This window comes from Cibotium barometz, chromosome 23 (assembly GCF_041138505.1).
Source record: "Cibotium barometz isolate CiBa-2024 chromosome 23, ASM4113850v1, whole genome shotgun sequence".
Lineage (NCBI taxonomy): Eukaryota > Viridiplantae > Streptophyta > Polypodiopsida > Cyatheales > Cibotiaceae > Cibotium > Cibotium barometz.
Window position 1 is genome coordinate 21290304 of NC_141068.1, and position 13412 is coordinate 21303715.

Genomic DNA, 13412 nt, shown 5'->3' on the forward strand with positions numbered 1-13412 from the left:
TAGCTTTCCAACAGATTAAGTGAAAGCCCTACGCTAGATAAATAGGTTCTTGGGCAACTCTATTCTAGAAGACTAGGCTAGTGGCTGTGCCTTACATAAGATGAGGAAAAAAGCGTTGCCTCTAGAAATCAAGTCTAGTAGTTGCCCAATTTATGATCAATTGCCCTATGGGTGATTTGATTAGTAGAAGACCACGCTCCCCCTGCGAGATAGAATTAGGTCTTACCTACTATGAATCGTATCCTTGAATCTCTGCATGGTCAAGGTGTCGATGAGTAGGAAATTTTCTCCAAGATAAGACTTAGTGGACTATCTTAAGTGTTTCCCCTATTTTGGAAAGGGGGAAAACTTACACAAAAAGAGGCTCAAGGCATTCTTGGATACATTCGACCATGTCTGTGGAAAGCCACCCATCGCTTGCAATTTACCAACATACATGCTAGAGTAGGTGTCCTAATCTCTTCCATTCTCATAGACAACCCAACCTCATTCACACTTGCCTTATCTACCAGCCTCATTACATATCAAAATTCAATTCCCTATCTTAAACCATGTGTAAGAGTCAAAGAAAGTAGGCCAATAAGTGTTTAAGAAAGTGGTGTGTTGGAATTTTCATGAGAAGGGGGCACACCTTTTTCCCCATGCCCATGTATGATGACATTTGTAATATACACACAAGCTCTCCATCTAGTAGACACATCAATATACAATGATATCTCAAGCACCTATATTAAGCCTCATCAACATCAACAACTATCCAGGTACATTTCTGGATGGGGAGACCATGGCAAACACAAGCATGACCCATGGTATAACCCATCACATGGAACTGCATCAAATCATGAGGAACATTTGTAGCCTATTCTTTGGCCCCACCATCACATGGAACTGCATCAAATCACATTTGTAGCTTATTCTTTGGCCCCACCATCCATGGATCCACACTATCTCTATCCGAAGTGCTTGATAATACCAAATCCCTTGAGCCTGAGAGGCTACCCAACTCCATTGCAACAATGGGTAAAGTTTGCTGCCATGCATCAATAATATAATGATCTTGACTACCCAATAAAAGGGTTGCCAAGTAAATATAAAGAAAGCACTAAAGAAAGTCAAAGAAGGAATGAGTTGAAACAATCTCCAAGTTTGGAGGAGTATACACACATGAAGCAATCTTTAAGTTTGTTTGTAGGTTCCCCTATAGTTACATTAGCCTCCTTTTCTTCCCGGCCTCTTGTGAGAGAGAAGCACTGTAAAGACGACTCTCTTTTTGCCTTTATTTAGGCATAAAGAGATCTTCCTTCAATCCATTGGCAAAGAGAATTCTGGTGTGACAAACGGAGTAAGGACACGATGGATGAGCTAGCGCTTTTTAATGGGTGATATTTTAGTGGGTGTTTGATATATGAGTGGGTGTTTGTATATATCCTCAAGACCCTTTAGTTGATGAAAATCCTCCATTCCAAAATTTATCTTTCTTTAATATCTTTGAGTGGGTTTTTCTATATATCCTCAAGACTCTTTAGTTCATAAAATCATCCATTCCAAAATTCATCTTTATTTAATATGTTAGTGATGGTGAAGATGGTATACTGAGGTATTGTAAACGATCAAGTAATAACGCTTCAGTAAGTCCAACATGACAAAATTTGTATAGACACTTTTTGCATGATGCAAGGACAAGTAATGTTAATGTAACATGTAATAGGCTCTATAAGAAAGACAATAAAAGGTTTGCATATACAAAGCCATGTAAAGAAGCTTCATAAAAAGGAGAAAATTATATTCAAGGACCTTGGTATAACAAACTTAAGACCAAAGAAGCCAAATCTCTTGATTTTTGTGAACAAAAGCAAGAAATGTGCATTAAGAGTTTACAAGAACAAGTTGAAAGACTGAACTACACTCCACCTAGTTATTATTAAAGAAAGCAAGAATTGACTAGAATAGAAAGCCTTAAGGTGATAATGATGTTACTTTTTTTAAGACTAATGAGAGGCCATTATTTGATCTTAATTTTGATATGCTACAATACAAGCAGAGAATTAATTGATGTTGATGTGTTGAGGTTATCAAGTACATGGTGATAATCTAGTTTGTGGTAGCAAATATTCTAACCACATTCAGACACATGGTTTCGGATAGTGTTGTGTGTGGCTTGTATTATCTCATGTTGATGTGTTGAGGTTATCAAGTACATGATGATAATCTAGTTTGTGTTAGCAAATAACCTAACCACATTCAGACACATGGTTTAGGACCTGTAAAAAGGTGAGAAGAATCTACTGGGAGAGAATAAAGGGTAGCATGAGAAGATTTAGGAGGTGTGGAGATATTCTGGGAGAGGTGTGGAGATATTCTGGGAGAGAGAATCAAGCAAAAGAGGTGGAGTGAATCAAGGAGAAATCAGTGGGATTAGATGCTTGGATGTAAACTCTATAAATTGAGGCATTGGCCTAATGAGAATTTGCTGGTTTTTGATTATCCATGCCTACATTAAGCTATTAGTTAATTACTCACTAATCACGTCTTAATTATTATCTAATCACTTTATTAATGATGTTGATTCTAGCATTTGATCCACCATAGCTCATCACATTGCTGTAATTTTAACATGGTATCAGAGCCAAGCCTAGAATCCATCAAGTTTATGAGCCCATTATCTAGTTAATTAGGATTAGTAGATAATTAAAAAATAATCAATTTAAATAATCAATTTTTTAGTTATTTTCAAGAAGCCTTATGTACCCCCAGCTGGTGGAGGAGCTCTATCTCCTTGCACACATCAAATTAGGCCCATTGCTTCTAGCCACATACAACCATCATCCCATGATTCAGCCCATCAAGACGAAATGTCAAACCACCACGTAGAACTCCGAAAATTCGTTGATTCGCTAACGCCTGTTTTTTGTGAGTGAAAAATGAGATTTCTTCTTCATCAATTGCAATGACTCTAATTCCTCTTAGCCCCGGGGGTTTTCAAGCATGCTCTACAAGCTGGTGAAGTCAGAAATTGATTTGATCAAGTCTACAGTGAGATCCAAGCTCTTCATCAAATTTGCAGGTGACTTTGGTAAAACAGAGATTAAGCATTCAATGTTTGGTCAAATCTTGTGTTTCTTGGCTTAATCCTCTACTAGACTAATTGCTATTGATGGCTTTGAAAGGATTTGAGCTCATTTGAACTCTAAGGCCTCAGATCTGGGCTCCCCGCATACTCTATTTTTTGCATACAAAACAGAGGATTAATTTGCTAATCGATGATTAATCAGTACTAATCACTATATTTTGGTACAATTGAGGGTTCAAATTAACGATACAGATCCCTATAACTTTAGATTGCAATTCGGAGATGGTTTGATACTCCAACCATTCCATACAAATTGGTTACCCTTGATTTAATGTAATTTTTGGTGATTTTATGCTGATAAATCTGTTGTAATCATCTCTTAAACACCAGATTGAGTTGTAAAAGGGTAGACACTGCCCTTGAATCTTGAAATTGGATCAAGAGGTAAGACCCCCTTCACATTATCATGAGTATAGCACAAGAGATAGCCAAATTTAATGGGGACCAGTTTTACACATGGCAGACAAAAACCATGTATCTGCTCATGAGGAAAAATTTGTGGGGGCTAGTTGAGGGAAGAGATGAATGCCCAGAGGTAAGAGGGAAAAATGAGTGGAAGAGCAGGAATGAAAAAGCATTGGGACTTATTGCACTCAGTTTAAATGATGAAATCATTCATCACATCACATGGATACAATGGGCAAAAGATGCATGGGATGAACTCAATAAATTATTTGGCACACAAGCTAAAAATTCAAAGATAAATCTATTAATGCAATTCTACAAATTGGATATGAAGGAAAGTGAACCTTTAATCACACACTTGAACAGATATAAAAGCATTAAGCAACAACTGGCAGATATTGGCAAAAAGGTAGAAGATGATGAGGCACAAGCAGTGCTTCTGAAGAGTGTGGACAAAGGTGAATATGAAAACATTGTAGCAACACTAAAAAATGTACGTGAATTGAAGCTACACGAGATAGAAGGAGCTCTACTAGAGCAAGAGAGAAGAGGCAAAGAGAAGAAATGGCTCGACTCAACAACAGGAGAAGAAAAGGAATTCTTCACCCGAGGAGGATTCTCTCGAGGACGAGGACGAGGAAGAGGCAGAGTAGGAGGACGGACCTTCACTTGCCACAATTGTGGAAAGCAAGGTCACATGGCTAGAACAACAAACCCAGTGGAGAAGGAACGACATCGGCAAACTTCATGGAGGCTCCAAGGAAGAGGAGTCGGATCATCGTTTCTGAGAAAGAGAGAGAGAGAAACCCCACAACCCAATGTAACCTACCCCAACAAAGTAAAACCACCTCTAAGCCACCGATGATGTAGGCCACGTGGTAGATGTATATGTGAGCACTTTAGTCAAGGTCGCGAGCACTTGTAGTAGCCTTGGACACATAGAGAGAGAGAGTATCAAGGACTATGAGTTTAGGGACTTGAGGCACTGGTCGCGGACTATCAAGTAAGAGAGAAACTTGGTATAGAGTCCAAGTGTGCTAGGAGTATTCACTTGAGGGGAGGTGCTGAAATATACAAGTGAATAGGGTGTGTGCGGGAACAAGCCCTTGGCTAGAGGCTGTAAAAGAAAATGTGTAAATGTGAGAGAACCTGTGAAAAGGTGAGAAGAATCTACTGGGAGAGAGAATAAAGGGTAGCATGAGAAGATTTAGGAGGTGTGGAGATATTCTAGGAGAGGTGGAGAGAATCAAGCAAAAGAGATGGAGTGAATCAAGGAAAAGAGATGAATCAAGGAGAAATCAGTGGGATTAGATGCTTGGATGTAAACTCTATAAATTGAGGCATTGGCCTAATGAGAATTTGCCGGTTTTTGATTATCCATGCCTACATTATGCTATTAGTTAATTACTCACTAATTATATCTTAATTATCATCTAATCACTTTGTTAATGATGTTGATTCTAGCATTTGATCCACCATAGCTCATCACATTGCTGTAATTTTAACATTCGTAATATAGAGAACACTATGGTGAGCTCTAAGAAGAAACACCAAGGAGATTCATAATTGCACTATTCTAGAACACACAAATGAGAGAAAAAAATTACTCTTTTAGACCATTAGAGAAGTGGATAAGGAGCCGCCATTAAGAAAGAGAAGTGGATAAGGAGCTACCATTAAGAAAGAGAAGTGGATAAGGTAGCGCTCACCATTAAGAAAGACAATTTGATAAGGTAGAACTCACCATTTTTAGCTCATTTGGAGAGCACTAAGTGAGACAGAGTGAATATTTGGACAAACCCTTATCAAAGGAGCTTGAAACTAGAGGAGGCCACATTTATATATTTTTTAAGCTCAAGCTCAACCCCCCAAGTGAAACCCTAAAAGGTAAAGCTCATTTAAGCTATTTTACAAGCATTTTAGCAAGCAAGCTCTGAGGAACACATTACATGTCATTTTTTTGTGGAAAGAGGAGCAACCACCATTGCCCTCTTGTGAGAGCTAATTTTTGACTTAAGTTTCCTTTTTGTCAGTATGACTTTAGTTTTGCACTTTGGCTGAACATGTGAGTTATCAAAGTCAAAAGCAAGAATCCCATTCAAACATATTTTCAAAAATCAACATTCGCTCTCTAGAATAATTTTCTCTCTCAAGATTTTCACGTGATAAAATGTAAGAATTTTTACATTTACTCTTGGGGAGGGATCTTGCATCCTCCCCCACTCAAAATTTGAGATGTCATCATCTCGGAAATTGGGTTGTTCTATCTCCCAAAGTGGCATCTTCCATTGGATAGATATGTCACTTGACAAAACACTCTCTAAGTACTTTGCTTCTAGGGACCTTTTCTCAAGCATCTAAAATTTCTTTAGGTTGGAGTTCCAATTGTCCTTGAACTAGGAAGGCAACTTGCTCATCATCCAAAATATGAGTAAGACTTGGCACATATTTTTTGACTAGAGTGATATGAAATACATGTTTTTTGAATAGAGTCATGTGAAATACATTGTGTAATCTTCAAATACACGGGTAGTAAGAGTTCATAAGACTAATCTCCTACATTCTTTATAATTACATAGGGTCCATAGTACCTTGGAGATAACTTTTGTTTTCCCCTAAGGATAATAAACTCCTTTTGGGTTGTACATGAAGAAACACCATGTCCCCTTCTTGAAACATTTTATCAAACCTCCTTTTATTAGCCTAATGTTTTTGCATAAACTAGGTAGCTTTAATGTCCTTTCGAGTGGACTGAATCTAATAATCTATTTTATCAAGCATTTGTTTCGATACCTTAACCCTAATTAATGGATCTAGCCAAGTTAATGATGTGAGGAAATTATATCAATAAAGAGCTTTGAAAGGACATCCTGATGAAATGATGATGTGAAGTATGATTATATGCAAACTCAATTAGAAGCAGTAAATTGGCCATTTTCAGGGTTCTCTGCCACATTAGGATCAAAGAATGTCTTTAATTCATTGATTCACTCTCTTTGTTTGACTATCGCTCTGGGGTGGTAGGCAGTACTGAGATCTAGAGATGTTCCTACTACTTCAAAGAATGCATCCAAAACATGGATGTAAACTTAGAATCCCTATCACTTATAATCCTTCTTGGCAACCCATGTAATCTAAATATATACTTCAAGAAGACTTTGGAAACATCAAGTACAATGTAGGTATTCTTTACTAGAATAAGGCAAGCAACTTTGGCAAGTCTGTCTACTACCACAAAAGTAGAGTCTAACCTATTAGAACTGAAGGTAGCCCAGTGATGAAGTCCATGCTTATACATTCCCATTTCATATAAGGAATGTGCAAAGGGTGTAACCTTCCACATAACTTTACTCGTTCGTCAGCTTTGACTCTTTGGCACACCATACATTGTCATATATGATTCAATACATCTTTTTTAAGTCTTGGCCAAAATAAACTCTTCTTTATAAACATGTAAGTCTTTATGCAGCTTGGATATCTAGCTATGGAATTACCATGAGCTTCACTTAAAATCCTTCATTTATCCCATCCACACTGGAAATACATAGACAATTATTGAAATACACACATCCATCTCTTCCAACTTGAATCCTTGCACTTGTCTCATTTCCTAATGAGTTTTACTTTCCTAAATAAGTAGGGAAGAAATGTGTGCAAAGAAGCTTTCGTGGTTAACCTTCTCGTTAACATACACTTGCCAAGGGATTTGAGATCATAGTTGTTGACCTTCTCTTTAACTTCAGTTGCCAAGAGATTTGAGATCACAGTTGTTGAGCTTCTCTTTAACTTCACTTAATTAACTTGCACTCATAGAGAAGTTTGAGATGTGCTTGTACTTTCATTGCTTGAAAATGACCCCTTTTATATGGGTAGAGTACATCTCTGCTTGGTCCATGCATGTTGGATAATCCACTTTTATATGGGTAGAGTACATCTCTGCTTGGTCCATGCATGTTGGATAATCCACTTTTTCCATATGGCACCTACTTACTCCCTACCTCTACATGTGCTCTATGGCAGCACACCTCAACAAAGTAGGGGAGAATGAAAGTATAGGGGTTTAATTTCTTCTTGTACTTTACAATATGTGATCTAGGGGTGTAGTTTGAAAACTTGATTAGTTTACTACTCTTTTAAGCTAACCACACATGGAACAATTTTTGGAGAGTACATGTAGGTCTTTGTGCTTCTAGCACTTACATCCATGCTACTTACATGGGCTGTAACTTGTCACATGTATAACATCAATATCTGCTTTTTGATTTTTAAACCGTAAATAGGGGGTACTTCAATTTCATAATTGGGACTCATATGCTTAGAAAGGGGTATACTTTATTTTTTAGAGGATTAAATAGGGGGTTTTTATGAGTTTCATGCACGCAAGTGACGTCCCCTTTCTATGTGGAAAGTAAATTCCCTAGGTAATATGTGCCTCCATATGGAATAACATTGGAGTTTGACACTCAATTCAGGAATACAGTTGGGGTACTTAGTGCAATGCCTCTATGAGGACAATTCAACAACATATATGGGCCCTTGCAATATGAAGGCATTGGAGAGGTGGCATGCACGACATGTTCTTAAAGTCTCTCTCTTTATTGCACCATAGCTTTGTACATATGAATGGCTGGGGACTGTTATGGATATCCATATGAATCAGACTGCTTATATGAGTCATAGTTTTGTTTTAGACTCTCAAAGTCTAAAACAAAGTCATCGACAAGTACTATTGTATCGATGATGAGGTTCTAGAAGGCACCGGTGTGGCTAGGATGATAATACTGGAGGTGGGTATGGCATTGGTGGTAGTTTATATATACCTCTTGATATAGAGGTCAGATAAATAGACACTGGGTTATGTGGCGGTTGAGAAGAATTTTGTATACAAACGATTAGGACTAGTGGTTACCTAGGCACCAAGAGCATAGGTTGTGGTGTCGAGTTTCCCTGGTACCAACAATGGGTTGTATCGTGGTTCCCATGCCACTAGCAATGAGCATAATACTGTTGTTATCTAGGCCTTAGCAATGGACACTCCGTGCTTGTATGGTTTTGGCAATAGATTTCACACTATACCACATCTCTCTCTGTGAAGTAAATGTGGGTGCCTCGCTTGAGAAACTAGTTGGGATTAGCCTTGAGGTTGCCCTTAGGGTTGACCCTACCACTACTAGCCTAATCAGTTGAGTAGATTTTTTGCCAACTCATCCATGCTCATGTCCTTGACTAGGACTCTAGCTGGTGTACTAGTTTGGTATCCTTTTGGATAATGCATCCCCTATCTCTTGGTTCAAGAAGCGAAGAACTTCTACATCTTTGTCTAGGAAATTATCTACTAGATCTATTGCCTCATGGCAACACTCGTCAAATATAAAGTGTCTAGACCTATAGAGATGGTCATAAAGCCTCTTACTCTTGAGACCGATCGATGAGTGCGATAGTCATCTAATCTCTCAAGAGGGTTGCATCTCATGCAAAGATACTTAGCTTTAGCAATATAGTCCCACATCGTTTCTCCCTCCTCTTGCTTAAGGTTATAGATCTATGTGATGGGACTCCATCTAGCTCCACTGGGCGAGAATCTCTTAATAAATGTGTGTCTCAAGATCTTGTAGTTGCCTTTTCATATGGGTTTAGAGACCTAAACGACTGGCCTAATTTGCTGCAAAGCAAGCCCAAATGAACAGATCTTGGTGGGATCATTAATCCTTCCCATGGCCTAGTAAATTTGATCAAACTTCTCTAGAATGGGATCTCTAGTTCCATTAAATTTGCTCATCATCGTTGAGATGTGGATTGGCTTTGTTTTACCCAACTCTGAGCCTCTCGGTATTATGTTTGTGGTAACCCCCTTTCCCATTTCATACACTATCCTAAGCATGTCTTCTACATATTCCTGTATAGGCGGTGGAACAAAAAAAGAGAGTGCTTGCATGAAACTCTATATTTCAAGGTTATAGATTTCTTACCTCATGAGGTTGGGTTGTGTTGTTTCCAATGGTACTTGTGCTCTTCCCAACCTAGCTTTGAGGCTGCAGACTCGCTGCGTTGAGGACACATTATATAAATGTCCTTAAGTATCCCTATTGTTTGAGGTAGTCCAAAAAATTGGCTCTTTATCCTTCCCGTATTTCTTGTTCCTCGTCCGAATAAAGAACTTAAACTTGGTCCCATGCGAAGACACTTCTATAATGAGCTCATGTAGAAAAAACTGAGTCTTGCTTGCAATATTTATGCTTGCTATTGGATGTTTTGTAAAACACTCATCCCTAATGATACAATAAGAGACATGTCCCAACTATCATAACTTCAACTGTTGGATTTTTTTATTGTTGGTCTTGGTCAGCTTGGGCACATCAAACATGGTTCGACAACTTCCTGAGGGAATAAACCTTGAGGTTTTTGGTCCTACTCCTACTCTTTGATGGGAGCTTCACCTAAAGATAGGATGGTTAGTGCCCTTTTGGTTTAGTGCCCTTTTCATGAAGTTTAGAGTGATGTTTACAGAGCTGTTTGTGAATCAGAGAGTCCGAGGACCATGGCAACTCTTATTTCTAGGTGTTCCTCTGCTTACGTGTGTTTAGTTGGCTCATTTCGTCCCAAAGCTCCTTGCTCTAGAGATAGATCCAAATGAGTTTTGTCTTCTTATCCAGGGAGAACTCTACTTAGTGTTGGTCATTTGCTAGGATTGAATCCTGGGTAGGTTTAAGAAAGTGTAGTTTGATGCACTATATTCAATTGTATTATTGTTTCCAATAATTAGTCCATATCATATTTGCCTCAAGGGTTTCACTCTAGTGAAACGATCTTTAGTGCTTTTTGGAAGTAGATCTGAAACTGATTACAATTTTTTCACACATTCTTTTTAAATGAGTTTTAATTTTTTTGATTTTTCTCTAAGCTCATATCTCTAGGTTTACGTGTGTTGACTCACGTCTATCGACTCACGCCTCTAGACTCACGTGTATTGACTCAGTCAATTGACTCATGTCTATAGACTCACTTTTTCATATAAACTAGGCTCACGTACTTTATTTTTATGAAACATGCCTACTTGGGACACATAATTTTATGCACTAGGCCTATGATAAGGTTGGTGTATAATTATTAGGCAATAATTATGCTTTAATGCACCAATAATTATAAAGGACAAGAATTTTCCTTAAAAATTATAGGCGATATAGATTGTATGATTAAAAAATCCTTAAAGAACAGGAGTATATATATCTTTGCAAGTCTTTACAGTAGTAATAACTAGTTGGTACAATATTAGGTATACTGTTTGGTGATTCACATTTGTTGACTCACGTCTCACGTGTCTAGACTTATGGTCACGTCTCTAGGCTCACAACTCATATCTCTAGGCTCACATGTGTTGACTCACATGTTTCACTTCGCACCTTTTTTCATGGGACCTTCCAACCTGAGAGCTTGTTTGGCTTTGTTTTTAGTTAATGAGCTATTCCACTCTAATCCACACCTAATGAAGCTTAATGCTCATGTTTTCAAAGTGAATTTCACTCCTAATAATTGCAAAGCTATTCCTTGGCTTAATGCAATAAAATCTAAGCCTTTTGAGCTCCAAAATTATGCAAATCACTAAGAAACTATGATTTATGCCTTCCAAGATATGTAAATAGAATGCTCTAATGCAAAATAAACTTCAAATCAAAATAAAAAATAACAAACTACACATGTCTAAGACTCCAAAATGATACGTTTTTGAGAGTGTGACCTTCTAATCAACACCGAGTAATATTGGGTAATCCCAATGACTTGGAATGGATGAATGAACAATGTGAAGCCTCAGGCTACTCCCCGTTGAAATATGTTTAAGTCAAGAGCTTGCAACGAAGCATGTTTCATGTGGGCCTTGCCTTAGAGCCACAATTGCAACTTCTTGTTGTGGGGGTACACTAGCTTGTATGTCATGTCCTCACATTTGTCACACCATAATGCTCCTAGGATGAAGGAAGAGCTCTCTATGCCTAGATGGAAAAAAAAAGAAAAGAGTCTTTGCGATGGTTCTCTCTCACAAAAGGCGAAAAAAGAAGAGAAAGCTAATGCAAGAGAAAACCTACAAAACAAACCTATGTAGCATGCATCCATCAAGCAAGCACGATCCAATAACATACAAGCAAACAAGAATAGAGAAGAGAAGAGCTCACAAGTATTCGATTGCAAGGGAATGAATGTGTACTACTTAGTGTCAAAAATGACACATATATAGGTGACTATTTTTTACAAAAGACCGGCTAAACTTAAAAAATGGTCTTATCTCTATTACTAGTTTTCAACAAGTATGCACATGAAGTCCTTATAAGGCCGCTTAGACATTCCAATATTGTCTTACATAAGATAAGTGTCCGTTCAAGCAAGTAAGATGCCAAAGCACCTTACGATAGGTCGATCAAGTAAAACCATGCTAATCCTACGTAGTTGCTAACAAATCATGAAAGACACTCTACCAGCTCAAGCAGACCCCACGAGCATGATACCAAAGAATCAATGCTTATTGTATGAATATTGGTCACTTAAACAATCCTTCAGATACAAATTTATGTCTTTTGTGAGTAAAGAAAGTATATTATCATTGTTCTCTATGTAGATGACCTCGTCTTGACAGTTGAGATCACTAAAAAAAGATATCACAAACACAACAAATACTTAGTGCACAGTATAAGATGATAGACCTTGGGCTAATGCATTATTGTTTAGAGACCAAGATCTAAGAGAAGCCAGGTAACATTTTCATCTCTCAGTAGAAATATGCAAGTGAGATACTCAAGGCATTTGGCATGACCGAAATGCAAGGCAATTGATACCCCAATGGAGGTTGATTTGAAGTTGTTCGTCTCAAAGGCACTTCAAACCTTCTAGATGAGACCTTGTACACGAAATTTTTTGGTAGTCTTATCTTCATGTTAAATAATAGACCAAACATAAGTTTCGATGTTGGTGTTTTGAGCAGGTTCTCCAACAAGTCCTGCAAAATCATTGGAAAGCAAGTGTGTGGGTGTGTTGCAATACATCCAAGGTACTCAGGAATACGACATCACCTATGCTGCGGGCAAGACCATCAATGGCTTTTGTGACTCAGATTGGGCGAGTGATTCCAGCACCAAGTGCTTAGTAACAGGGTATTGTTTTTTCTTAATTCTAGATGCATTTCTTGGATCCGTAAGAAATAGGCCACTGTTGCACTCTCATCAACAAAGGCAGAGGACAAAGCTACATGCTTTGAATAACATGAGGCATTATGGATGAGGAGGGTTCTACAAGATACAAAAGCAACCTACAAAGTTACAATATGACAACCCATGGTCATTGCTCGGAATCTTGTGTTTCATGCTCACACAACTAACATTGAGACTCATTATCACTTTGTGAACGAGCGTATCATGTTTAGGGAGGTCGAGATGGTGAACTGTCCAACAACAACGAATTGTGCAAACATCTTTACAAAGGCTCTCAGCAACAAGGACCAAATGTAGCAGCATCTTCATCAAGTGTCTTCACTGACTTAGCATTGATCATAGAGATAGTACACCTTCGGGTGGACATTGAGAGTTGTGGATATTGATACCCCACCCTCATGTTGTATTGTCTAGGCACTGATTAGCTCATGTTTGGTTAAGTAACATGGACACCTAATGACATTCCTGAATTCATACAAGAAGGTGGCCTAGGAGGCCAAATGGTTTAGAGAGGTCTTCGATAAAATTTGGCACACTGTCAAATAGGCTACACGCTACACTAAATGTTATCTCATAACGGTTGACACATGAGTATGTAGACTTTACTCTTGGAAACTATGTCCCAACATTGCAAGGCCCGAACGGACCTAAGATGAGCCTTGACAACCATGGGAGCCCAG